At 63.6% G+C, this 26,445-nt stretch overlaps 7 non-coding genes across 7 annotated transcripts; all 7 read left to right on the top strand.

The window, feature by feature from the left end:
• The first annotated feature begins 1,787 nt into the window (after positions 1–1,787).
• On the top strand, positions 1,788–1,906 carry LOC142872970 (5S ribosomal RNA). Its single transcript, XR_012921076.1, has one exon. It is a non-coding gene; the product is annotated as a 5S ribosomal RNA (ribosomal RNA).
• Positions 1,907–5,437: 3,531 nt separating this feature from the next.
• Positions 5,438–5,556, top strand: LOC142872969 (5S ribosomal RNA). The gene has a single exon (XR_012921075.1). It is a non-coding gene; the product is annotated as a 5S ribosomal RNA (ribosomal RNA).
• Positions 5,557–9,087: 3,531 nt separating this feature from the next.
• On the top strand, positions 9,088–9,206 carry LOC142872967 (5S ribosomal RNA). Its single transcript, XR_012921073.1, has one exon. It is a non-coding gene; the product is annotated as a 5S ribosomal RNA (ribosomal RNA).
• Positions 9,207–12,753: 3,547 nt separating this feature from the next.
• LOC142872966 (5S ribosomal RNA) lies at positions 12,754–12,872 on the top strand. Its single transcript, XR_012921072.1, has one exon. It is a non-coding gene; the product is annotated as a 5S ribosomal RNA (ribosomal RNA).
• Positions 12,873–16,425: 3,553 nt separating this feature from the next.
• Positions 16,426–16,544, top strand: LOC142872965 (5S ribosomal RNA). Its single transcript, XR_012921071.1, has one exon. It is a non-coding gene; the product is annotated as a 5S ribosomal RNA (ribosomal RNA).
• A 3,544-nt stretch (positions 16,545–20,088) lies between these two features.
• LOC142872964 (5S ribosomal RNA) lies at positions 20,089–20,207 on the top strand. Its single transcript, XR_012921070.1, has one exon. It is a non-coding gene; the product is annotated as a 5S ribosomal RNA (ribosomal RNA).
• Positions 20,208–23,738: 3,531 nt separating this feature from the next.
• On the top strand, positions 23,739–23,857 carry LOC142872963 (5S ribosomal RNA). Its single transcript, XR_012921069.1, has one exon. It is a non-coding gene; the product is annotated as a 5S ribosomal RNA (ribosomal RNA).
• Positions 23,858–26,445: the final 2,588 nt, after the last annotated feature.

Here is a 26,445-nt window from a genome sequence, read left to right as displayed (position 1 = left end):
TGGGGTGAAGGGGTGGGAGGTCGGGGGGGGTGGAGGAGCAGGAGGAGGAGGAGGAGGAGGTGGGAAGGGCCGTGGCCTGCAGTCGTGTTCCCGGGGTGGCTTCTTCCACAGGCTGCTTGGCCTGGGCTCCCTGCACCTGGGCCTTTGGAGGACTGGCCCTGTGCTTGCCAACGCTTCCCCTGCAGGGACCCAGAGCTGGGAGGTTGCATCTCTCAGCCCTGGGTCGGGCAGAGCCCCAGCGGGCCATGCCCACAACCTCTCTCAGCACGGGTCCCCCAGAAGGCTCCTTTGGGACCAGGATTCTCTTGCGGGTGACTCTTTAAGGTCTGGCCCCTGGATGGAGGGGCACCAGGAGTAGAGGAGCAGGAAGGGGAAGGGGGTGGCCATGCGAGGGGACACTTTCAGGCCAAGTCCCAGCTTCAGCCTGATCCTCCTGGGAACCCCGGGGTGTACGTCACACCTCCTGGTTGTCCCGCTCTGAGACAAGGGCTCTGAGACAAGGAGCCGGGCTTCGCATTCCCCCAGCAGCCAGTCGTGGGCTGAGGACACCTGGGGCGTTGGGAACTCCCTGGCTTCTCCTTGGCTTAACATCTGGAGCTGCTTGTGAATCGTGCCGCCACACACACCCGAGTGCAGGTGTCTTCTGCACAGACTGCGGGCCTCGCTCTTCTGAATGCCGCTAGCTCGCCACCCACCCACGGGTGAACCTGGTCAGGGTACTTTCTCTCGGGGGCAGACTCTGATCCTGGCGGGCTACCGGTGTTTCTGTTTGCTCGTTTCTTTCTTCCATTTCGGGAAAGGCTTCCTTACTGGGTGTGGAAATCTCCTATGCCTTTCCTCGCCTATTCTGTCAGCTTTAAAATTCTCTTTCAGTTGCCACCCTCACAGATGGATTAGGAAACTCTTTCCGGTGCACTCATTAGTGAAATGACCTCAATGAAGCTGGAATCCAATATCTAATCGCCGATTTTTAGCGAGTCCACACGCCAGGGTGGTCGGGGTCCAATGCAGCCCCGGCCAGGCCCAGGCCCCTTGGACTGGGCCACAGGAGGACACAGAGGAGGGTCCCGGCCCCCACGGTCGCGTTGCCGGCAGTTCTCCAAGGGCTTGGGCGTTTTCCAGAGGTAGGAGATGGAGGGGACTGATTTCTTCAGGGCCCCACAAACCACGCCACCCCACCCATGGGACACATCCCTAGAGAGAGAGAGAGACGCCCCATACACTCGCTCCCCTCCCCCATGCGCTGTGCCCCAGCCCGGGCCCGGGGGAATAGGCGGCAGCCCACCCACAGGGTGGGGGGCGCAGCTGAAAGGGGTTGTCGGGGATGGCGGACCCTGCCTGGGGTCAAAGGGCGGGCGACCCGCGCGTGCGCAATCGGCGGCGGCGGCGGCGGCGGCGGCGGGCCACGAGCTGGGGGTGGGCCAGGCGAGGAGAGGAAGGGGGCTGGAAGGTCTCCACCTTGGCGAGTCCAGCCGTGGAGGCGCATCTTGTGTGAGTGTGAGTGAGTGAGTGTGAGTGTGAGTGTGTGTGTGTGTGTGTGTGTGTGTGTGTGTGTAGAGAGAGACAGCCCCCCACCCCGGCCCGCCGCTCCCTGCCCGCCCCGCCCCGCCCCGCCCCGCCCCGCCTGTCACCCCCGTCCCTCGGAGCCCGCCGGACCCGGCCGGTGAACTCAACAGGCCCGGCCCGGTGCGGGTCAGCGCCGGCGCGGGGCCTGGGGCGGGGGGAGGAGGCGGCGGGGAAGCGCAGAGAGGCTCGGCTTCTTGAGCGGGGCAGGGGCGCCCTCCGCCGTCTAGGGCCACACCACCCTGAACGCGCCCGATCTCGTCTGGTCTCGGAAGCTAAGCAGGGTCGGGCCTGGTTAGTACTTGGATGGGAGACCGCCTGGGAATACCGGGTGCCGTAGGCTTCTTCTTTTTTTTTTTTTTGTTTTGCCTCTTGTTCTGTCCCCTTTCTGGGAGCGAGTCGGCGGCCCGGGGTGGGGGTCACCCCCACCCTCAGCGCCCGCCGCGGTGCCTGGCGCCCCAGCCCGCACCGTGGGGCCTCCTCTTGTCCCAAGCCGCGACACCGCCGTCACGCGGCAGCATGCGTGGCTTCTGGACTGTCAGGTCTCAGACCAAAGGTCTGCTCTGTGGGAACCGACACGCTGGAGGAAACCTTGAGAGTCTGAGAGGGGAGGGAGTTCCAGAAGAAGGCCAGGATGTCATTTTGAGGGAGTATGTGACCAGAACTCGTCCCGTTGCTTTTGGGGTTCTATGGGCTACACGTAGGAATCTTTGGTGGTGGCACCTGATGTTGGGGGATCCGGAGTCACACCCAGACCTGCTCCACAGGCCTCCTTTTACTTTTCTCTTCGGATTCATTATGTTTAAAAAGTGTCTCTTATCTCTATGATTGCATTTTCTTTTCTCTCTCTTTTCAAGCAGATGATGGGAGTCCAAGTATTAAGGTGACATGTGTTGCCCGTGCCCCCCTCCCCCCTGTGTTCTTATTCATTTACCTCTGATGTTGTTCCAGCGTATTGTGGGGGTACCAATGTTAAGGTCGGGTACGTTGCCCTCTCCCAGCCTCCCCCCTCGGGTCAGAGCCTCAAGTGCGCCCATCCCCCAGTCGGTGCGCACCCACCCCATTCCTAATGGAGGTGTATGCCCATCCCCTCCCCCCACCCGCCCGACACCCACCCGATGAAGGTGATTCCTCTGTGTCCACTTAGGTGTCCATCGGTTCGTACCCATTTGCTGGTGAGCGCGAGCACGTGGTGCTCGTGTGTCCATTCTTGGGCTACCTGGCTTACTGGAACGGGTTCCAGCTCTGGCCAGGAGAACCACGAGAGGTGCCCTCTCACCGCTGCTCCTCCTAGCTGAATAGCACTCCGTGGTGTCCACGCGCCACATTTCATTTACGCACTCGTGGGTCGATGGGCACTCGGGTCGCTTCCAGGTCTTTGCGATTGTGACTTGTGCCCTGACTCTAACCCTAACCCTTACCCAGCCCGTCTCCTCCTCGGCCCCTGCCTGACTGACTCCTTCCCGCCCGGCCTGTCACCTGTCACCGTCCTCTGCCCCTGCCTGACACGCTCCTCCCCGCCCGGGCCGTCACCGTCCTCGGCCCCTGCCTGACGGGGCTCCTCCGTCGCCTGGGCCTTCCAAGGGCTTGGTGTGGACGCTGGTTCCAGGACGCCCTCCCAGGAACCCGGTAGCAGGGCGGCCGCAGCGTCTCGCGCCACCCAACCGTCCGCCGGCCAGCGGCCGGCGCTAAGTGGCCTGCGGGGTACGTGCCCCCACTGTGGGGCGGGCGCCCAACCTGGTGTCTTCTCTGAGGCCCCGTATCTGCTTTTCCCCCCCGCAAGGGGAGAGCCGCGGAGGTGGGGACCGCCTCCTCGTGGGGACGTACACCCAGCTCTCCACGTCGGATTCCGGGGCTCTCTGTCCTGCCAGAAGGCTCAGCTGGCCTGCGGGACCTTAGAGTGGCAAAAACATCCGAAAACTGAGATTGAGGGTCCGGTGGTTGTCTGCACTTTTGTGCTGGGCACCCCAGGGAGGCCCGGGGGCTGGCTGGACAACGCGGTCTGCTGGGCAGGGGGGGGGGGGTTTGGAGGAGCAACTGATGCCCTTTGCACTTTGGGTAGCAAGTGTCTGAGGTGTCTCTGAGCCCTGCGCCATGTCGGGGGGGGGGGTGGGAGGTCGGGGGGGTGGAGGAGCAGGAGGAGGAGGAGGAGGAGGTGGGAAGGGCCGTGGCCTGCAGTCGTGTTCCCGGGGTGGCTTCTTCCACAGGCTGCTTGGCCTGGGCTCCCTGCACCTGGGCCTTTGGAGGACTGGCCCTGTGCTTGCCAACGCTTCCCCTGCAGGGACCCAGAGCTGGGAGGTTGCATCTCTCAGCCCTGGGTGGGGCAGAGCCCCAGCGGGCCATGCCCACAACCTCTCTCAGCACGGGTCTCCCAGAAGGCTCTTTTGGGACCAGGATTCTCTTGCGGGTGACTCTTTAAGGTCTGGCCCCTGGATGGAGGGGCACCAGGAGTAGAGGAGCAGGAAGGGGAAGGGGGTGGCCATGCGAGGGGACACTTTCAGGCCAAGTCCCAGCTTCAGCCTGATCCTCCTGGGAACCCCGGGGTGTACGTCACACCTCCTGGTTGTCCCGCTCTGAGACAAGGGCTCTGAGACAAGGAGCCGGGCTGCGCATTCCCCCAGCAGCCAGTCGTGGGCTGAGGACACCTGGGGCGTTGGGAACTCCCTGGCTTCTCCTTGGCTTAACATCTGGAGCTGCTTGTGAATCGTGCCGCCACACACACCCGAGTGCAGGTGTCTTCTGCACAGACTGCGGGCCTCGCTCTTCTGAATGCCGCTAGCTCGCCACCCACCCACGGGTGAACCTGGTCAGGGTACTTTCTCTCGGGGGCAGACTCTGATCCTGGCGGGCTACCGGTGTTTCTGTTTGCTCGTTTCTTTCTTCCATTTCGGGAAAGGCTTCCTTACTGGGTGTGGAAATCTCCTATGCCTTTCCTCGCCTATTCTGTCAGCTTTAAAATTCTCTTTCAGTTGCCACCCTCACAGATGGATTAGGAAACTCTTTCCGGTGCACTCATTAGTGAAATGACCTCAATGAAGCTGGAATCCAATATCTAATCGCCGATTTTTAGCGAGTCCACACGCCAGGGTGGTCGGGGTCCAATGCAGCCCCGGCCAGGCCCAGGCCCCTTGGACTGGGCCACAGGAGGACACAGAGGAGGGTCCCGGCCCCCACGGTCGCGTTGCCGGCAGTTCTCCAAGGGCTTGGGCGTTTTCCAGAGGTAGGAGATGGAGGGGACTGATTTCTTCAGCGCCCCACAAACCACGCCACCCCACCCATGGGACACATCCCTAGAGAGAGAGAGAGACGCCCCATACACTCGCTCCCCTCACCCATGCGCTGTGCCCCAGCCTGGGCCCGGGGGAATAGGCGGCAGCCCACCCACAGGGTGGGGGGCACAGCTGAAAGGGGTTGTCGGGGAGGGCGGCCCCTGCCTGGGGTCAAAGGGCGGGCGACCCGCGCATGCGCAATCGGCGGCGGCGGCGGCGGCGGCGGCGGCGGCGGCGGCGGCGGCCACGAGCTGGGGGTGGGCCAGGCGAGGAGAGGAAGGGGGCTGGAAGGTCTCCACCTTGGCGAGTCCAGCGGTGGAGGCGCATCTTGTGTGAGTGTGAGTGAGTGAGTGTGAGTGTGTGTGTGTGTGTGTGTATAGAGAGACAGCCCCCCACCCCGGCCCGCCGCTCCCTGCCCGCCCCGCCCCGCCTGGCCCCGCCCCGCCTGTCACCCCCGTCCCTCGGAGCCCGCGGGACCCGGCCGGTGAACTCAACAGGCCCGGCCCGGTGCGGGTCAGCGCCGGCGCGGGGCCTGGGGCGGGAGGAGGCGGCGGGGAAGCGCAGAGAGGCTCGGCTTCTTGAGCGGGGCAGGGGCGCCCTCCGCAGTCTAGGGCCACACCACCCTGAACGCGCCCGATCTCGTCTGGTCTCGGAAGCTAAGCAGGGTCGGGCCTGGTTAGTACTTGGATGGGAGACCGCCTGGGAATACCGGGTGCCGTAGGCTTCTTCTTCTTTTTTTTTTTGTTTTGCCTCTTGTTCTGTCCCCTTTCTGGGAGCGAGTCGGCGGCCCGGGGTGGGGGTCACCCCCACCCTCAGCGCCCGCCGCGGTGCCTGGCGCCCCAGCCCGCACCGTGGGGCCTCCTCTTGTCCCAAGCCGCGACACCGCCGTCACGCGGCAGCATGCGTGGCTTCTGGACTGTCAGGTCTCAGACCAAAGGTCTGCTCTGTGGGAACCGACACGCTGGAGGAAACCTTGAGAGTCTGAGAGGGGAGGGAGTTCCAGAAGAAGGCCAGGATGTCATTTTGAGGGAGTATGTGACCAGAACTCGTCCCGTTGCTTTTGGGGTTCTATGGGCTACACGTAGAAATCTTTGGTGGTGGCACCTGATGTTGGGGGATCCGGAGTCACACCCAGACCTGCTCCACAGGCCTCCTTTTACTTTTCTCTTCGGATTCATTATGTTTAAAAAGTGTCTCTTATCTCTATGATTGCATTTTCTTTTCTCTCTCTTTTCAAGCAGATGATGGGAGTCCAAGTATTAAGGTGACATGTGTTGCCCGTGCCCCCCTCCCCCCTGTGTTCTTATTCATTAACCTCTGATGTTGTTCCAGCGTATTGTGGGGGTACCAATGTTAAGGTCGGGTACGTTGCCCTCTCCCAGCCTCCCCCCTCGGGTCAGAGCCTCAAGTGCGCCCATCCCCCAGTCGGTGCGCACCCACCCCATTCCTAATGGAGGTGTATGCCCATCCCCTCCCCCCACCCGCCCGACACCCACCCGATGAAGGTGATTCCTCTGTGTCCACTTAGGTGTCCATCGGTTCGTACCCATTTGCTGGTGAGCGCGAGCACGTGGTGCTCGTGTGTCCATTCTTGGGCTACCTGGCTTACTGGAACGGGTTCCAGCTCTGGCCAGGAGAACCACGAGAGGTGCCCTCTCACCGCTGCTCCTCCTAGCTGAATAGCACTCCGTGGTGTCCACGCGCCACATTTCATTTACGCACTCGTGGGTCGATGGGCACTCGGGTCGCTTCCAGGTCTTTGCGATTGTGACTTGTGCCCTGACTCTAACCCTAACCCTTACCCAGCCCGTCTCCTCCTCGGCCCCTGCCTGACTGACTCCTTCCCGCCCGGCCTGTCACCTGTCACCGTCCTCTGCCCCTGCCTGACACGCTCCTCCCCGCCCGGGCCGTCACCGTCCTCGGCCCCTGCCTGACGGGGCTCCTCCGTCGCCTGGGCCTTCCAAGGGCTTGGTGTGGACGCTGGTTCCAGGACGCCCTCCCAGGAACCCGGTAGCAGGGCGGCCGCAGCGTCTCGCGCCACCCAACCGTCCGCCGGCCGGCGGCCGGCGCTAAGTGGCCTGCGGGGGACGTGCCCCCACTGTGGGGCGGGCGCCCAGCCTGGTGTCTTCTCTGAGGCCCCGTGGCTGCTTTTCCCCCCCGCAAGGGGAGAGCCGCGGAGGTGGGGACCGCCTCCTCGTGGGGACGTACACCCAGCTCTCCACGTCGGATTCCGGGGCTCTCTGTCCTGCCAGAAGGCTCAGCTGGCCTGCGGGACCTTAGAGTGGCAAAAACATCCGAAAACTGAGATTGAGGGTCCGGTGGTTGTCTGCACTTTTGTGCTGGGCACCCCAGGGAGGCCCGGGGGCTGGCTGGACAACGCGGTCTGCTGGGCAGGGGGGGGGTTTGGAGGAGCAACTGATGCCCTTTGCACTTTGGGTAGCAAGTGTCTGAGGTGTCTCTGAGCCCTGCGCCATGTCGGGGGGGGGGGTGGGAGGTCGGGGGGGTGGAGGAGCAGGAGGAGGAGGAGGAGGAGGTGGGAAGGGCCGTGGCCTGCAGTCGTGTTCCCGGGGTGGCTTCTTCCACAGGCTGCTTGGCCTGGGCTCCCTGCACCTGGGCCTTTGGAGGACTGGCCCTGTGCTTGCCAACGCTTCCCCTGCAGGGACCCAGAGCTGGGAGGTTGCATCTCTCAGCCCTGGGTGGGGCAGAGCCCCAGCGGGCCATGCCCACAACCTCTCTCAGCACGGGTCTCCCAGAAGGCTCTTTTGGGACCAGGATTCTCTTGCGGGTGACTCTTTAAGGTCTGGCCCCTGGATGGAGGGGCACCAGGAGTAGAGGAGCAGGAAGGGGAAGGGGGTGGCCATGCGAGGGGACACTTTCAGGCCAAGTCCCAGCTTCAGCCTGATCCTCCTGGGAACCCCGGGGTGTACGTCACACCTCCTGGTTGTCCCGCTCTGAGACAAGGGCTCTGAGACAAGGAGCCGGGCTGCGCATTCCCCCAGCAGCCAGTCGTGGGCTGAGGACACCTGGGGCGTTGGGAACTCCCTGGCTTCTCCTTGGCTTAACATCTGGAGCTGCTTGTGAATCGTGCCGCCACACACACCCGAGTGCAGGTGTCTTCTGCACAGACTGCGGGCCTCGCTCTTCTGAATGCCGCTAGCTCGCCACCCACCCACGGGTGAACCTGGTCAGGGTACTTTCTCTCGGGGGCAGACTCTGATCCTGGCGGGCTACCGGTGTTTCTGTTTGCTCGTTTCTTTCTTCCATTTCGGGAAAGGCTTCCTTACTGGGTGTGGAAATCTCCTATGCCTTTCCTCGCCTATTCTGTCAGCTTTAAAATTCTCTTTCAGTTGCCACCCTCACAGATGGATTAGGAAACTCTTTCCGGTGCACTCATTAGTGAAATGACCTCAATGAAGCTGGAATCCAATATCTAATCGCCGATTTTTAGCGAGTCCACACGCCAGGGTGGTCGGGGTCCAATGCAGCCCCGGCCAGGCCCAGGCCCCTTGGACTGGGCCACAGGAGGACACAGAGGAGGGTCCCGGCCCCCACGGTCGCGTTGCCGGCAGTTCTCCAAGGGCTTGGGCGTTTTCCAGAGGTAGGAGATGGAGGGGACTGATTTCTTCAGCGCCCCACAAACCACGCCACCCCACCCATGGGACACATCCCTAGAGAGAGAGAGAGACGCCCCATACACTCGCTCCCCTCACCCATGCGCTGTGCCCCAGCCTGGGCCCGGGGGAATAGGCGGCAGCCCACCCACAGGGTGGGGGGCACAGCTGAAAGGGGTTGTCGGGGAGGGCGGCCCCTGCCTGGGGTCAAAGGGCGGGCGACCCGCGCATGCGCAATCGGCGGCGGCGGCGGCGGCGGCGGCGGCGGCGGCGGCGGCCACGAGCTGGGGGTGGGCCAGGCGAGGAGAGGAAGGGGGCTGGAAGGTCTCCACCTTGGCGAGTCCAGCCGTGGAGGCGCATCTTGTGTGAGTGTGAGTGAGTGAGTGTGAGTGTGTGTGTGTGTGTGTGTGTGTGTATAGAGAGACAGCCCCCCACCCCGGCCCGCCGCTCCCTGCCCGCCCCGCCCCGCCTGGCCCCGCCCCGCCTGTCACCCCCGTCCCTCGGAGCCCGCGGGACCCGGCCGGTGAACTCAACAGGCCCGGCCCGGTGCGGGTCAGCGCCGGCGCGGGGCCTGGGGCGGGAGGAGGCGGCGGGGAAGCGCAGAGAGGCTCGGCTTCTTGAGCGGGGCAGGGGCGCCCTCCGCAGTCTAGGGCCACACCACCCTGAACGCGCCCGATCTCGTCTGGTCTCGGAAGCTAAGCAGGGTCGGGCCTGGTTAGTACTTGGATGGGAGACCGCCTGGGAATACCGGGTGCCGTAGGCTTCTTCTTCTTTTTTTTTTTGTTTTGCCTCTTGTTCTGTCCCCTTTCTGGGAGCGAGTCGGCGGCCCGGGGTGGGGGTCACCCCCACCCTCAGCGCCCGCCGCGGTGCCTGGCGCCCCAGCCCGCACCGTGGGGCCTCCTCTTGTCCCAAGCCGCGACACCGCCGTCACGCGGCAGCATGCGTGGCTTCTGGACTGTCAGGTCTCAGACCAAAGGTCTGCTCTGTGGGAACCGACACGCTGGAGGAAACCTTGAGAGTCTGAGAGGGGAGGGAGTTCCAGAAGAAGGCCAGGATGTCATTTTGAGGGAGTATGTGACCAGAACTCGTCCCGTTGCTTTTGGGGTTCTATGGGCTACACGTAGGAATCTTTGGTGGTGGCACCTGATGTTGGGGGATCCGGAGTCACACCCAGACCTGCTCCACAGGCCTCCTTTTACTTTTCTCTTCGGATTCATTATGTTTAAAAAGTGTCTCTTATCTCTATGATTGCATTTTCTTTTCTCTCTCTTTTCAAGCAGATGATGGGAGTCCAAGTATTAAGGTGACATGTGTTGCCCGTGCCCCCCTCCCCCCTGTGTTCTTATTCATTAACCTCTGATGTTGTTCCAGCGTATTGTGGGGGTACCAATGTTAAGGTCGGGTACGTTGCCCTCTCCCAGCCTCCCCCCTCGGGTCAGAGCCTCAAGTGCGCCCATCCCCCAGTCGGTGCGCACCCACCCCATTCCTAATGGAGGTGTATGCCCATCCCCTCCCCCCACCCGCCCGACACCCACCCGATGAAGGTGATTCCTCTGTGTCCACTTAGGTGTCCATCGGTTCGTACCCATTTGCTGGTGAGCGCGAGCACGTGGTGCTCGTGTGTCCATTCTTGGGCTACCTGGCTTACTGGAACGGGTTCCAGCTCTGGCCAGGAGAACCACGAGAGGTGCCCTCTCACCGCTGCTCCTCCTAGCTGAATAGCACTCCGTGGTGTCCACGCGCCACATTTCATTTACGCACTCGTGGGTCGATGGGCACTCGGGTCGCTTCCAGGTCTTTGCGATTGTGACTTGTGCCCTGACTCTAACCCTAACCCTTACCCAGCCCGTCTCCTCCTCGGCCCCTGCCTGACTGACTCCTTCCCGCCCGGCCTGTCACCTGTCACCGTCCTCTGCCCCTGCCTGACACGCTCCTCCCCGCCCGGGCCGTCACCGTCCTCGGCCCCTGCCTGACGGGGCTCCTCCGTCGCCTGGGCCTTCCAAGGGCTTGGTGTGGACGCTGGTTCCAGGACGCCCTCCCAGGAACCCGGTAGCAGGGCGGCCGCAGCGTCTCGCGCCACCCAACCGTCCGCCGGCCGGCGGCCGGCGCTAAGTGGCCTGCGGGGGACGTGCCCCCACTGTGGGGCGGGCGCCCAGCCTGGTGTCTTCTCTGAGGCCCCGTGGCTGCTTTTCCCCCCCGCAAGGGGAGAGCCGCGGAGGTGGGGACCGCCTCCTCGTGGGGACGTACACCCAGCTCTCCACGTCGGATTCCGGGGCTCTCTGTCCTGCCAGAAGGCCCAGCTGGCCTGCGGGTCCTTAGAGTGGCAAAAACATCCGAAAACTGAGATTGAGGGTCCGGTGGTTGTCTGCACTTTTGTGCTGGGCACCCCAGGGAGGCCCGGGGGCTGGCTGGACAACGCGGTCTGCTGGGCAGGGGGGGGGTTTGGAGGAGCAACTGATGCCCTTTGCACTTTGGGTAGCAAGTGTCTGAGGTGTCTCTGAGCCCTGCGCCATGTCGGGGGGTGGGGTGGGGGGTTGGGAGTTCGGGGGGGGTGGAAGAGCAGGAGGAGGAGGAGGAGGAGGTGGGAAGGGCCGTGGCCTGCAGTCGTGTTCCCGGGGTGGCTTCTTCCACAGGCTGCTTGGCCTGGGCTCCCTGCACCTGGGCCTTTGGAGGACTGGCCCTGTGCTTGCCAACGCTTCCCCTGCAGGGACCCAGAGCTGGGAGGTTGCATCTCTCAGCCCTGGGTCGAGCAGAGCCCCAGCGGGCCATGCCCACAACCTCTCTCAGCACGGGTCCCCCAGAAGGCTCCTTTGGGACCAGGATTCTCTTGCGGGTGACTCTTTAAGGTCTGGCCCCTGGATGGAGGGGCACCAGGAGTAGAGGAGCAGGAAGGGGAAGGGGGTGGCCATGCGAGGGGACACTTTCAGGCCAAGTCCCAGCTTCAGCCTGATCCTCCTGGGAACCCCGGGGTGTACGTCACACCTCCTGGTTGTCCCGCTCTGAGACAAGGGCTCTGAGACAAGGAGCCGGGCTGCGCATTCCCCCAGCAGCCAGTCGTGGGCTGAGGACACCTGGGGCGTTGGGAACTCCCTGGCTTCTCCTTGGCTTAACATCTGGAGCTGCTTGTGAATCGTGCCGCCACACACACCCGAGTGCAGGTGTCTTCTGCACAGACTGCGGGCCTCGCTCTTCTGAATGCCGCTAGCTCGCCACCCACCCACGGGTGAACCTGGTCAGGGTACTTTCTCTCGGGGGCAGACTCTGATCCTGGCGGGCTACCGGTGTTTCTGTTTGCTCGTTTCTTTCTTCCATTTCGGGAAAGGCTTCCTTACTGGGTGTGGAAATCTCCTATGCCTTTCCTCGCCTATTCTGTCAGCTTTAAAATTCTCTTTCAGTTGCCACCCTCACAGATGGATTAGGAAACTCTTTCCGGTGCACTCATTAGTGAAATGACCTCAATGAAGCTGGAATCCAATATCTAATCGCCGATTTTTAGCGAGTCCACACGCCAGGGTGGTCGGGGTCCAATGCAGCCCCGGCCAGGCCCAGGCCCCTTGGACTGGGCCACAGGAGGACACAGAGGAGGGTCCCGGCCCCCACGGTCGCGTTGCCGGCAGTTCTCCAAGGGCTTGGGCGTTTTCCAGAGGTAGGAGATGGAGGGGACTGATTTCTTCAGCGCCCCACAAACCACGCCACCCCACCCATGGGACACATCCCTAGAGAGAGAGAGAGACGCCCCATACACTCGCTCCCCTCCCCCATGCGCTGTGCCCCAGCCCGGGCCCGGGGGAATAGGCGGCAGCCCACCCACAGGGTGGGGGGCGCAGCTGAAAGGGGTTGTCGGGGATGGCGGACCCTGCCTGGGGTCAAAGGGCGGGCGACCCGCGCGTGCGCAATCGGCGGCGGCGGCGGCGGCGGCGGCGGCGGCGGCCACGAGCTGGGGGTGGGCCAGGCGAGGAGAGGAAGGGGGCTGGAAGGTCTCCACCTTGGCGAGTCCAGCCGTGGAGGCGCATCTTGTGTGAGTGTGAGTGAGTGAGTGTGAGTGTGAGTGTGTGTGTGTGTGTGTGTGTGTGTGTGTATAGAGAGACAGCCCCCCACCCCGGCCCGCCGCTCCCTGCCCGCCCCGCCCCGCCCCGCCCCGCCCCGCCTGTCACCCCCGTCCCTCGGAGCCCGCCGGACCCGGCCGGTGAACTCAACAGGCCCGGCCCGGTGCGGGTCAGCGCCGGCGCGGGGCCTGGGGCGGGGGGAGGAGGCGGCGGGGAAGCGCAGAGAGGCTCGGCTTCTTGAGCGGGGCAGGGGCGCCCTCCGCAGTCTAGGGCCACACCACCCTGAACGCGCCCGATCTCGTCTGGTCTCGGAAGCTAAGCAGGGTCGGGCCTGGTTAGTACTTGGATGGGAGACCGCCTGGGAATACCGGGTGCCGTAGGCTTCTTCTTTTTTTTTTTTTTGTTTTGCCTCTTGTTCTGTCCCCTTTCTGGGAGCGAGTCGGCGGCCCGGGGTGGGGGTCACCCCCACCCTCAGCGCCCGCCGCGGTGCCTGGCGCCCCAGCCCGCACCGTGGGGCCTCCTCTTGTCCCAAGCCGCGACACCGCCGTCACGCGGCAGCATGCGTGGCTTCTGGACTGTCAGGTCTCAGACCAAAGGTCTGCTCTGTGGGAACCGACACGCTGGAGGAAACCTTGAGAGTCTGAGAGGGGAGGGAGTTCCAGAAGAAGGCCAGGATGTCATTTTGAGGGAGTATGTGACCAGAACTCGTCCCGTTGCTTTTGGGGTTCTATGGGCTACACGTAGGAATCTTTGGTGGTGGCACCTGATGTTGGGGGATCCGGAGTCACACCCAGACCTGCTCCACAGGCCTCCTTTTACTTTTCTCTTCGGATTCATTATGTTTAAAAAGTGTCTCTTATCTCTATGATTGCATTTTCTTTTCTCTCTCTTTTCAAGCAGATGATGGGAGTCCAAGTATTAAGGTGACATGTGTTGCCCGTGCCCCCCTCCCCCCTGTGTTCTTATTCATTTACCTCTGATGTTGTTCCAGCGTATTGTGGGGGTACCAATGTTAAGGTCGGGTACGTTGCCCTCTCCCAGCCTCCCCCCTCGGGTCAGAGCCTCAAGTGCGCCCATCCCCCAGTCGGTGCGCACCCACCCCATTCCTAATGGAGGTGTATGCCCATCCCCTCCCCCCACCCGCCCGACACCCACCCGATGAAGGTGATTCCTCTGTGTCCACTTAGGTGTCCATCGGTTCGTACCCATTTGCTGGTGAGCGCGAGCACGTGGTGCTCGTGTGTCCATTCTTGGGCTACCTGGCTTACTGGAACGGGTTCCAGCTCTGGCCAGGAGAACCACGAGAGGTGCCCTCTCACCGCTGCTCCTCCTAGCTGAATAGCACTCCGTGGTGTCCACGCGCCACATTTCATTTACGCACTCGTGGGTCGATGGGCACTCGGGTCGCTTCCAGGTCTTTGCGATTGTGACTTGTGCCCTGACTCTAACCCTAACCCTTACCCAGCCCGTCTCCTCCTCGGCCCCTGCCTGACTGACTCCTTCCCGCCCGGCCTGTCACCTGTCACCGTCCTCTGCCCCTGCCTGACACGCTCCTCCCCGCCCGGGCCGTCACCGTCCTCGGCCCCTGCCTGACGGGGCTCCTCCGTCGCCTGGGCCTTCCAAGGGCTTGGTGTGGATGCTGGTTCCAGGACGCCCTCCCAGGGACCCGGTAGCAGGGCGGCCGCAGCGTCTCGCGCCACCCAACCGTCCGCCGGCCGGCGGCCGGCGCTAAGTGGCCTGCGGGGGACGTGCCCCCACTGTGGGGCGGGCGCCCAGCCTGGTGTCTTCTCTGAGGCCCCGTGGCTGCTTTTCCCCCCCGCAAGGGGAGAGCCGCGGAGGTGGGGACCGCCTCCTCGTGGGGACGTACACCCAGCTCTCCACGTCGGATTCCGGGGCTCTCTGTCCTGCCAGAAGGCCCAGCTGGCCTGCGGGTCCTTAGAGTGGCAAAAACATCCGAAAACTGAGATTGAGGGTCCGGTGGTTGTCTGCACTTTTGTGCTGGGCACCCCAGGGAGGCCCGGGGGCTGGCTGGACAACGCGGTCTGCTGGGCAGGGGGGGCGGTTTGGAGGAGCAACTGATGCCCTTTGCACTTTGGGTAGCAAGTGTCTGAGGTGTCTCTGAGCCCTGCGCCATGTCGGGGGGTGGGGTGGGGGGGTGGGAGGTCGGGGGGGGGTGGAGGAGCAGGAGGAGGAGGAGGAGGAGGTGGGAAGGGCCGTGGCCTGCAGTCGTGTTCCCGGGGTGGCTTCTTCCACAGGCTGCTTGGCCTGGGCTCCCTGCACCTGGGCCTTTGGAGGACTGGCCCTGTGCTTGCCAACGCTTCCCCTGCAGGGACCCAGAGCTGGGAGGTTGCATCTCTCAGCCCTGGGTCGGGCAGAGCCCCAGCGGGCCATGCCCACAACCTCTCTCAGCACGGGTCCCCCAGAAGGCTCCTTTGGGACCAGGATTCTCTTGCGGGTGACTCTTTAAGGTCTGGCCCCTGGATGGAGGGGCACCAGGAGTAGAGGAGCAGGAAGGGGAAGGGGGTGGCCATGCGAGGGGACACTTTCAGGCCAAGTCCCAGCTTCAGCCTGATCCTCCTGGGAACCCCGGGGTGTACGTCACACCTCCTGGTTGTCCCGCTCTGAGACAAGGGCTCTGAGACAAGGAGCCGGGCTGCGCATTCCCCCAGCAGCCAGTCGTGGGCTGAGGACACCTGGGGCGTTGGGAACTCCCTGGCTTCTCCTTGGCTTAACATCTGGAGCTGCTTGTGAATCGTGCCGCCACACACACCCGAGTGCAGGTGTCTTCTGCACAGACTGCGGGCCTCGCTCTTCTGAATGCCGCTAGCTCGCCACCCACCCACGGGTGAACCTGGTCAGGGTACTTTCTCTCGGGGGCAGACTCTGATCCTGGCGGGCTACCGGTGTTTCTGTTTGCTCGTTTCTTTCTTCCATTTCGGGAAAGGCTTCCTTACTGGGTGTGGAAATCTCCTATGCCTTTCCTCGCCTATTCTGTCAGCTTTAAAATTCTCTTTCAGTTGCCACCCTCACAGATGGATTAGGAAACTCTTTCCGGTGCACTCATTAGTGAAATGACCTCAATGAAGCTGGAATCCAATATCTAATCGCCGATTTTTAGCGAGTCCACACGCCAGGGTGGTCGGGGTCCAATGCAGCCCCGGCCAGGCCCAGGCCCCTTGGACTGGGCCACAGGAGGACACAGAGGAGGGTCCCGGCCCCCACGGTCGCGTTGCCGGCAGTTCTCCAAGGGCTTGGGCGTTTTCCAGAGGTAGGAGATGGAGGGGACTGATTTCTTCAGCGCCCCACAAACCACGCCACCCCACCCATGGGACACATCCCTAGAGAGAGAGAGAGACGCCCCATACACTCGCTCCCCTCCCCCATGCGCTGTGCCCCAGCCCGGGCCCGGGGGAATAGGCGGCAGCCCACCCACAGGGTGGGGGGCGCAGCTGAAAGGGGTTGTCGGGGATGGCGGACCCTGCCTGGGGTCAAAGGGCGGGCGACCCGCGCGTGCGCAATCGGCGGCGGCGGCGGCGGCGGCGGCGGGCCACGAGCTGGGGGTGGGCCAGGCGAGGAGAGGAAGGGGGCTGGAAGGTCTCCACCTTGGCGAGTCCAGCCGTGGAGGCGCATCTTGTGTGAGTGTGAGTGAGTGAGTGTGAGTGTGAGTGTGTGTGTGTGTGTGTGTGTGTGTGTGTGTGTAGAGAGAGACAGCCCCCCACCCCGGCCCGCCGCTCCCTGCCCGCCCCGCCCCGCCCCGCCCCGCCCCGCCCCGCCTGTCACCCCCGTCCCTCGGAGCCCGCCGGACCCGGCCGGTGAACTCAACAGGCCCGGCCCGGTGCGGGTCAGCGCCGGCGCGGGGCCTGGGGCGGGGGGAGGAGGCGGCGGGGAAGCGCAGAGAGGCTCGGCTTCTTGAGCGGGGCAGGGGCGCCCTCCGCCGTCTAGGGCCACACCACCCTGAACGCGCCCGATCTCGTCTGGTCTCGGAAGCTAAGCAGGGTCGGGCCTGGTTAGTACTTGGATGGGAGACCGCCTGGGAATACCGGGTGCCGTAGGCTTCTTCTTTTTTTTTTTTTTGTTTTGCCTCTTGTTCTGTCCCCTTTCTGGGAGCGAGTCGGCGGCCCGGGGTGGGGGTCACCCCCACCCTCAGCGCCCGCCGCGGTGCCTGGCGCCCCAGCCCGCACCGTGGGGCCTCCTCTTGTCCCAAGCCGCGACACCGCCGTCACGCGGCAGCATGCGTGGCTTCTGGACTGTCAGGTCTCAGACCAAAGGTCTGCTCTGTGGGAACCGACACGCTGGAGGAAACCTTGAGAGTCTGAGAGGGGAGGGAGTTCCAGAAGAAGGCCAGGATGTCATTTTGAGGGAGTATGTGACCAGAACTCGTCCCGTTGCTTTTGGGGTTCTATGGGCTACACGTAGGAATCTTTGGTGGTGGCACCTGATGTTGGGGGATCCGGAGTCACACCCAGACCTGCTCCACAGGCCTCCTTTTACTTTTCTCTTCGGATTCATTATGTTTAAAAAGTGTCTCTTATCTCTATGATTGCATTTTCTTTTCTCTCTCTTTTCAAGCAGATGATGGGAGTCCAAGTATTAAGGTGACATGTGTTGCCCGTGCCCCCCTCCCCCCTGTGTTCTTATTCATTTACCTCTGATGTTGTTCCAGCGTATTGTGGGGGTACCAATGTTAAGGTCGGGTACGTTGCCCTCTCCCAGCCTCCCCCCTCGGGTCAGAGCCTCAAGTGCGCCCATCCCCCAGTCGGTGCGCACCCACCCCATTCCTAATGGAGGTGTATGCCCATCCCCTCCCCCCACCCGCCCGACACCCACCCGATGAAGGTGATTCCTCTGTGTCCACTTAGGTGTCCATCGGTTCGTACCCATTTGCTGGTGAGCGCGAGCACGTGGTGCTCGTGTGTCCATTCTTGGGCTACCTGGCTTACTGGAACGGGTTCCAGCTCTGGCCAGGAGAACCACGAGAGGTGCCCTCTCACCGCTGCTCCTCCTAGCTGAATAGCACTCCGTGGTGTCCACGCGCCACATTTCATTTACGCACTCGTGGGTCGATGGGCACTCGGGTCGCTTCCAGGTCTTTGCGATTGTGACTTGTGCCCTGACTCTAACCCTAACCCTTACCCAGCCCGTCTCCTCCTCGGCCCCTGCCTGACTGACTCCTTCCCGCCCGGCCTGTCACCTGTCACCGTCCTCTGCCCCTGCCTGACACGCTCCTCCCCGCCCGGGCCGTCACCGTCCTCGGCCCCTGCCTGACGGGGCTCCTCCGTCGCCTGGGCCTTCCAAGGGCTTGGTGTGGACGCTGGTTCCAGGACGCCCTCCCAGGGACCCGGTAGCAGGGCGGCCGCAGCGTCTCGCGCCACCCAACCGTCCGCCGGCCGGCGGCCGGCGCTAAGTGGCCTGCGGGGGACGTGCCCCCACTGTGGGGCGGGCGCCCAGCCTGGTGTCTTCTCTGAGGCCCCGTGGCTGCTTTTCCCCCCCGCAAGGGGAGAGCCGCGGAGGTGGGGACCGCCTCCTCGTGGGGACGTACACCCAGCTCTCCACGTCGGATTCCGGGGCTCTCTGTCCTGCCAGAAGGCCCAGCTGGCCTGCGGGTCCTTAGAGTGGCAAAAACATCCGAAAACTGAGATTGAGGGTCCGGTGGTTGTCTGCACTTTTGTGCTGGGCACCCCAGGGAGGCCCGGGGGCTGGCTGGACAACGCGGTCTGCTGGGCAGGGGGGGCGGTTTGGAGGAGCAACTGATGCCCTTTGCACTTTGGGTAGCAAGTGTCTGAGGTGTCTCTGAGCCCTGCGCCATGTCAGGGGGTGGGGGGGGGGTGGGAGGTCGGGGGGGGTGGAGGAGCAGGAGGAGGAGGAGGAGGAGGTGGGAAGGGCCGTGGCCTGCAGTCGTGTTCCCGGGGTGGCTTCTTCCACAGGCTGCTTGGCCTGGGCTCCCTGCACCTGGGCCTTTGGAGGACTGGCCCTGTGCTTGCCAACGCTTCCCCTGCAGGGACCCAGAGCTGGGAGGTTGCATCTCTCAGCCCTGGGTCGGGCAGAGCCCCAGCGGGCCATGCCCACAACCTCTCTCAGCACGGGTCCCCCAGAAGGCTCCTTTGGGACCAGGATTCTCTTGCGGGTGACTCTTTAAGGTCTGGCCCCTGGATGGAGGGGCACCAGGAGTAGAGGAGCAGGAAGGGGAAGGGGGTGGCCATGCGAGGGGACACTTTCAGGCCAAGTCCCAGCTTCAGCCTGATCCTCCTGGGAACCCCGGGGTGTACGTCACACCTCCTGGTTGTCCCGCTCTGAGACAAGGGCTCTGAGACAAGGAGCCGGGCTTCGCATTCCCCCAGCAGCCAGTCGTGGGCTGAGGACACCTGGGGCGTTGGGAACTCCCTGGCTTCTCCTTGGCTTAACATCTGGAGCTGCTTGTGAATCGTGCCGCCACACACACCCGAGTGCAGGTGTCTTCTGCACAGACTGCGGGCCTCGCTCTTCTGAATGCCGCTAGCTCGCCACCCACCCACGGGTGAACCTGGTCAGGGTACTTTCTCTCGGGGGCAGACTCTGATCCTGGCGGGCTACCGGTGTTTCTGTTTGCTCGTTTCTTTCTTCCATTTCGGGAAAGGCTTCCTTACTGGGTGTGGAAATCTCCTATGCCTTTCCTCGCCTATTCTGTCAGCTTTAAAATTCTCTTTCAGTTGCCACCCTCACAGATGGATTAGGAAACTCTTTCCGGTGCACTCATTAGTGAAATGACCTCAATGAAGCTGGAATCCAATATCTAATCGCCGATTTTTAGCGAGTCCACACGCCAGGGTGGTCGGGGTCCAATGCAGCCCCGGCCAGGCCCAGGCCCCTTGGACTGGGCCACAGGAGGACACAGAGGAGGGTCCCGGCCCCCACGGTCGCGTTGCCGGCAGTTCTCCAAGGGCTTGGGCGTTTTCCAGAGGTAGGAGATGGAGGGGACTGATTTCTTCAGCGCCCCACAAACCACGCCACCCCACCCATGGGACACATCCCTAGAGAGAGAGAGAGACGCCCCATACACTCGCTCCCCTCCCCCATGCGCTGTGCCCCAGCCCGGGCCCGGGGGAATAGGCGGCAGCCCACCCACAGGGTGGGGGGCGCAGCTGAAAGGGGTTGTCGGGGATGGCGGCCCCTGCCTGGGGTCAAAGGGCGGGCGACCCGCGCGTGCGCAATCGGCGGCGGCGGCGGCGGCGGCGGCGGCGGCGGGCCACGAGCTGGGGGTGGGCCAGGCGAGGAGAGGAAGGGGGCTGGAAGGTCTCCACCTTGGCGAGTCCAGCCGTGGAGGCGCATCTTGTGTGAGTGTGAGTGAGTGAGTGTGAGTGTGAGTGTGTGTGTGTGTGTGTGTGTGTGTGTGTGTAGAGAGAGACAGCCCCCCACCCCGGCCCGCCGCTCCCTGCCCGCCCCGCCCCGCCCCGCCCCGCCTGTCACCCCCGTCCCTCGGAGCCCGCCGGACCCGGCCGGTGAACTCAACAGGCCCGGCCCGGTGCGGGTCAGCGCCGGCGCGGGGCCTGGGGCGGGGGGAGGAGGCGGCGGGGAAGCGCAGAGAGGCTCGGCTTCTTGAGCGGGGCAGGGGCGCCCTCCGCCGTCTAGGGCCACACCACCCTGAACGCGCCCGATCTCGTCTGGTCTCGGAAGCTAAGCAGGGTCGGGCCTGGTTAGTACTTGGATGGGAGACCGCCTGGGAATACCGGGTGCCGTAGGCTTCTTCTTTTTTTTTTTTTTGTTTTGCCTCTTGTTCTGTCCCCTTTCTGGGAGCGAGTCGGCGGCCCGGGGTGGGGGTCACCCCCACCCTCAGCGCCCGCCGCGGTGCCTGGCGCCCCAGCCCGCACCGTGGGGCCTCCTCTTGTCCCAAGCCGCGACACCGCCGTCACGCGGCAGCATGCGTGGCTTCTGGACTGTCAGGTCTCAGACCAAAGGTCTGCTCTGTGGGAACCGACACGCTGGAGGAAACCTTGAGAGTCTGAGAGGGGAGGGAGTTCCAGAAGAAGGCCAGGATGTCATTTTGAGGGAGTATGTGACCAGAACTCGTCCCGTTGCTTTTGGGGTTCTATGGGCTACACGTAGGAATCTTTGGTGGTGGCACCTGATGTTGGGGGATCCGGAGTCACACCCAGACCTGCTCCACAGGCCTCCTTTTACTTTTCTCTTCGGATTCATTATGTTTAAAAAGTGTCTCTTATCTCTATGATTGCATTTTCTTTTCTCTCTCTTTTCAAGCAGATGATGGGAGTCCAAGTATTAAGGTGACATGTGTTGCCCGTGCCCCCCTCCCCCCTGTGTTCTTATTCATTTACCTCTGATGTTGTTCCAGCGTATTGTGGGGGTACCAATGTTAAGGTCGGGTACGTTGCCCTCTCCCAGCCTCCCCCCTCGGGTCAGAGCCTCAAGTGCGCCCATCCCCCAGTCGGTGCGCACCCACCCCATTCCTAATGGAGGTGTATGCCCATCCCCTCCCCCCACCCGCCCGACACCCACCCGATGAAGGTGATTCCTCTGTGTCCACTTAGGTGTCCATCGGTTCGTACCCATTTGCTGGTGAGCGCGAGCACGTGGTGCTCGTGTGTCCATTCTTGGGCTACCTGGCTTACTGGAACGGGTTCCAGCTCTGGCCAGGAGAACCACGAGAGGTGCCCTCTCACCGCTGCTCCTCCTAGCTGAATAGCACTCCGTGGTGTCCACGCGCCACATTTCATTTACGCACTCGTGGGTCGATGGGCACTCGGGTCGCTTCCAGGTCTTTGCGATTGTGACTTGTGCCCTGACTCTAACCCTAACCCTTACCCAGCCCGTCTCCTCCTCGGCCCCTGCCTGACTGACTCCTTCCCGCCCGGCCTGTCACCTGTCACCGTCCTCTGCCCCTGCCTGACACGCTCCTCCCCGCCCGGGCCGTCACCGTCCTCGGCCCCTGCCTGACGGGGCTCCTCCGTCGCCTGGGCCTTCCAAGGGCTTGGTGTGGACGCTGGTTCCAGGACGCCCTCCCAGGGACCCGGTAGCAGGGCGGCCGCAGCGTCTCGCGCCACCCAACCGTCCGCCGGCCGGCGGCCGGCGCTAAGTGGCCTGCGGGGGACGTGCCCCCACTGTGGGGCGGGCGCCCAGCCTGGTGTCTTCTCTGAGGCCCCGTGGCTGCTTTTCCCCCCCGCAAGGGGAGAGCCGCGGAGGTGGGGACCGCCTCCTCGTGGGGACGTACACCCAGCTCTCCACGTCGGATTCCGGGGCTCTCTGTCCTGCCAGAAGGCCCAGCTGGCCTGCGGGTCCTTAGAGTGGCAAAAACATCCGAAAACTGAGATTGAGGGTCCGGTGGTTGTCTGCACTTTTGTGCTGGGCACCCCAGGGAGGCCCGGGGGCTGGCTGGACAACGCGGTCTGCTGGGCAGGGGGGGGGGGGTTTGGAGGAGCAACTGATGCCCTTTGCACTTTGGGTAGCAAGTGTCTGAGGTGTCTCTGAGCCCTGCGCCATGTCGGGGGGGGGGGTGGGAGGTCGGGGGGGTGGAGGAGCAGGAGGAGGAGGAGGAGGAGGTGGGAAGGGCCGTGGCCTGCAGTCGTGTTCCCGGGGTGGCTTCTTCCACAGGCTGCTTGGCCTGGGCTCCCTGCACCTGGGCCTTTGGAGGACTGGCCCTGTGCTTGCCAACGCTTCCCCTGCAGGGACCCAGAGCTGGGAGGTTGCATCTCTCAGCCCTGGGTGGGGCAGAGCCCCAGCGGGCCATGCCCACAACCTCTCTCAGCACGGGTCTCCCAGAAGGCTCTTTTGGGACCAGGATTCTCTTGCGGGTGACTCTTTAAGGTCTGGCCCCTGGATGGAGGGGCACCAGGAGTAGAGGAGCAGGAAGGGGAAGGGGGTGGCCATGCGAGGGGACACTTTCAGGCCAAGTCCCAGCTTCAGCCTGATCCTCCTGGGAACCCCGGGGTGTACGTCACACCTCCTGGTTGTCCCGCTCTGAGACAAGGGCTCTGAGACAAGGAGCCGGGCTGCGCATTCCCCCAGCAGCCAGTCGTGGGCTGAGGACACCTGGGGCGTTGGGAACTCCCTGGCTTCTCCTTGGCTTAACATCTGGAGCTGCTTGTGAATCGTGCCGCCACACACACCCGAGTGCAGGTGTCTTCTGCACAGACTGCGGGCCTCGCTCTTCTGAATGCCGCTAGCTCGCCACCCACCCACGGGTGAACCTGGTCAGGGTACTTTCTCTCGGGGGCAGACTCTGATCCTGGCGGGCTACCGGTGTTTCTGTTTGCTCGTTTCTTTCTTCCATTTCGGGAAAGGCTTCCTTACTGGGTGTGGAAATCTCCTATGCCTTTCCTCGCCTATTCTGTCAGCTTTAAAATTCTCTTTCAGTTGCCACCCTCACAGATGGATTAGGAAACTCTTTCCGGTGCACTCATTAGTGAAATGACCTCAATGAAGCTGGAATCCAATATCTAATCGCCGATTTTTAGCGAGTCCACACGCCAGGGTGGTCGGGGTCCAATGCAGCCCCGGCCAGGCCCAGGCCCCTTGGACTGGGCCACAGGAGGACACAGAGGAGGGTCCCGGCCCCCACGGTCGCGTTGCCGGCAGTTCTCCAAGGGCTTGGGCGTTTTCCAGAGGTAGGAGATGGAGGGGACTGATTTCTTCAGCGCCCCACAAACCACGCCACCCCACCCATGGGACACATCCCTAGAGAGAGAGAGAGACGCCCCATACACTCGCTCCCCTCACCCATGCGCTGTGCCCCAGCCTGGGCCCGGGGGAATAGGCGGCAGCCCACCCACAGGGTGGGGGGCACAGCTGAAAGGGGTTGTCGGGGAGGGCGGCCCCTGCCTGGGGTCAAAGGGCGGGCGACCCGCGCATGCGCAATCGGCGGCGGCGGCGGCGGCGGCGGCGGCGGCGGCGGCGGCGGCCACGAGCTGGGGGTGGGCCAGGCGAGGAGAGGAAGGGGGCTGGAAGGTCTCCACCTTGGCGAGTCCAGCGGTGGAGGCGCATCTTGTGTGAGTGTGAGTGAGTGAGTGTGAGTGTGTGTGTGTGTGTGTGTATAGAGAGACAGCCCCCCACCCCGGCCCGCCGCTCCCTGCCCGCCCCGCCCCGCCTGGCCCCGCCCCGCCTGTCACCCCCGTCCCTCGGAGCCCGCGGGACCCGGCCGGTGAACTCAACAGGCCCGGCCCGGTGCGGGTCAGCGCCGGCGCGGGGCCTGGGGCGGGAGGAGGCGGCGGGGAAGCGCAGAGAGGCTCGGCTTCTTGAGCGGGGCAGGGGCGCCCTCCGCAGTCTAGGGCCACACCACCCTGAACGCGCCCGATCTCGTCTGGTCTCGGAAGCTAAGCAGGGTCGGGCCTGGTTAGTACTTGGATGGGAGACCGCCTGGGAATACCGGGTGCCGTAGGCTTCTTCTTCTTTTTTTTTTTGTTTTGCCTCTTGTTCTGTCCCCTTTCTGGGAGCGAGTCGGCGGCCCGGGGTGGGGGTCACCCCCACCCTCAGCGCCCGCCGCGGTGCCTGGCGCCCCAGCCCGCACCGTGGGGCCTCCTCTTGTCCCAAGCCGCGACACCGCCGTCACGCGGCAGCATGCGTGGCTTCTGGACTGTCAGGTCTCAGACCAAAGGTCTGCTCTGTGGGAACCGACACGCTGGAGGAAACCTTGAGAGTCTGAGAGGGGAGGGAGTTCCAGAAGAAGGCCAGGATGTCATTTTGAGGGAGTATGTGACCAGAACTCGTCCCGTTGCTTTTGGGGTTCTATGGGCTACACGTAGAAATCTTTGGTGGTGGCACCTGATGTTGGGGGATCCGGAGTCACACCCAGACCTGCTCCACAGGCCTCCTTTTACTTTTCTCTTCGGATTCATTATGTTTAAAAAGTGTCTCTTATCTCTATGATTGCATTTTCTTTTCTCTCTCTTTTCAAGCAGATGATGGGAGTCCAAGTATTAAGGTGACATGTGTTGCCCGTGCCCCCCTCCCCCCTGTGTTCTTATTCATTAACCTCTGATGTTGTTCCAGCGTATTGTGGGGGTACCAATGTTAAGGTCGGGTACGTTGCCCTCTCCCAGCCTCCCCCCTCGGGTCAGAGCCTCAAGTGCGCCCATCCCCCAGTCGGTGCGCACCCACCCCATTCCTAATGGAGGTGTATGCCCATCCCCTCCCCCCACCCGCCCGACACCCACCCGATGAAGGTGATTCCTCTGTGTCCACTTAGGTGTCCATCGGTTCGTACCCATTTGCTGGTGAGCGCGAGCACGTGGTGCTCGTGTGTCCATTCTTGGGCTACCTGGCTTACTGGAACGGGTTCCAGCTCTGGCCAGGAGAACCACGAGAGGTGCCCTCTCACCGCTGCTCCTCCTAGCTGAATAGCACTCCGTGGTGTCCACGCGCCACATTTCATTTACGCACTCGTGGGTCGATGGGCACTCGGGTCGCTTCCAGGTCTTTGCGATTGTGACTTGTGCCCTGACTCTAACCCTAACCCTTACCCAGCCCGTCTCCTCCTCGGCCCCTGCCTGACTGACTCCTTCCCGCCCGGCCTGTCACCTGTCACCGTCCTCTGCCCCTGCCTGACACGCTCCTCCCCGCCCGGGCCGTCACCGTCCTCGGCCCCTGCCTGACGGGGCTCCTCCGTCGCCTGGGCCTTCCAAGGGCTTGGTGTGGACGCTGGTTCCAGGACGCCCTCCCAGGAACCCGGTAGCAGGGCGGCCGCAGCGTCTCGCGCCACCCAACCGTCCGCCGGCCGGCGGCCGGCGCTAAGTGGCCTGCGGGGGACGTGCCCCCACTGTGGGGCGGGCGCCCAGCCTGGTGTCTTCTCTGAGGCCCCGTGGCTGCTTTTCCCCCCCGCAAGGGGAGAGCCGCGGAGGTGGGGACCGCCTCCTCGTGGGGACGTACACCCAGCTCTCCACGTCGGATTCCGGGGCTCTCTGTCCTGCCAGAAGGCTCAGCTGGCCTGCGGGACCTTAGAGTGGCAAAAACATCCGAAAACTGAGATTGAGGGTCCGGTGGTTGTCTGCACTTTTGTGCTGGGCACCCCAGGGAGGCCCGGGGGCTGGCTGGACAACGCGGTCTGCTGGGCAGGGGGGGGGTTTGGAGGAGCAACTGATGCCCTTTGCACTTTGGGTAGCAAGTGTCTGAGGTGTCTCTGAGCCCTGCGCCATGTCGGGGGGGGGGGTGGGAGGTCGGGGGGGTGGAGGAGCAGGAGGAGGAGGAGGAGGAGGTGGGAAGGGCCGTGGCCTGCAGTCGTGTTCCCGGGGTGGCTTCTTCCACAGGCTGCTTGGCCTGGGCTCCCTGCACCTGGGCCTTTGGAGGACTGGCCCTGTGCTTGCCAACGCTTCCCCTGCAGGGACCCAGAGCTGGGAGGTTGCATCTCTCAGCCCTGGGTGGGGCAGAGCCCCAGCGGGCCATGCCCACAACCTCTCTCAGCACGGGTCTCCCAGAAGGCTCTTTTGGGACCAGGATTCTCTTGCGGGTGACTCTTTAAGGTCTGGCCCCTGGATGGAGGGGCACCAGGAGTAGAGGAGCAGGAAGGGGAAGGGGGTGGCCATGCGAGGGGACACTTTCAGGCCAAGTCCCAGCTTCAGCCTGATCCTCCTGGGAACCCCGGGGTGTACGTCACACCTCCTGGTTGTCCCGCTCTGAGACAAGGGCTCTGAGACAAGGAGCCGGGCTGCGCATTCCCCCAGCAGCCAGTCGTGGGCTGAGGACACCTGGGGCGTTGGGAACTCCCTGGCTTCTCCTTGGCTTAACATCTGGAGCTGCTTGTGAATCGTGCCGCCACACACACCCGAGTGCAGGTGTCTTCTGCACAGACTGCGGGCCTCGCTCTTCTGAATGCCGCTAGCTCGCCACCCACCCACGGGTGAACCTGGTCAGGGTACTTTCTCTCGGGGGCAGACTCTGATCCTGGCGGGCTACCGGTGTTTCTGTTTGCTCGTTTCTTTCTTCCATTTCGGGAAAGGCTTCCTTACTGGGTGTGGAAATCTCCTATGCCTTTCC

This window comes from Microcebus murinus, chromosome 9 (genome assembly GCF_040939455.1).
Source record: "Microcebus murinus isolate Inina chromosome 9, M.murinus_Inina_mat1.0, whole genome shotgun sequence".
NCBI lineage: Eukaryota > Metazoa > Chordata > Mammalia > Primates > Cheirogaleidae > Microcebus > Microcebus murinus.
The sequence above is the reverse complement of the archived record's forward strand: the minus strand, read 5'-3'. Positions and strand labels throughout refer to the sequence as shown.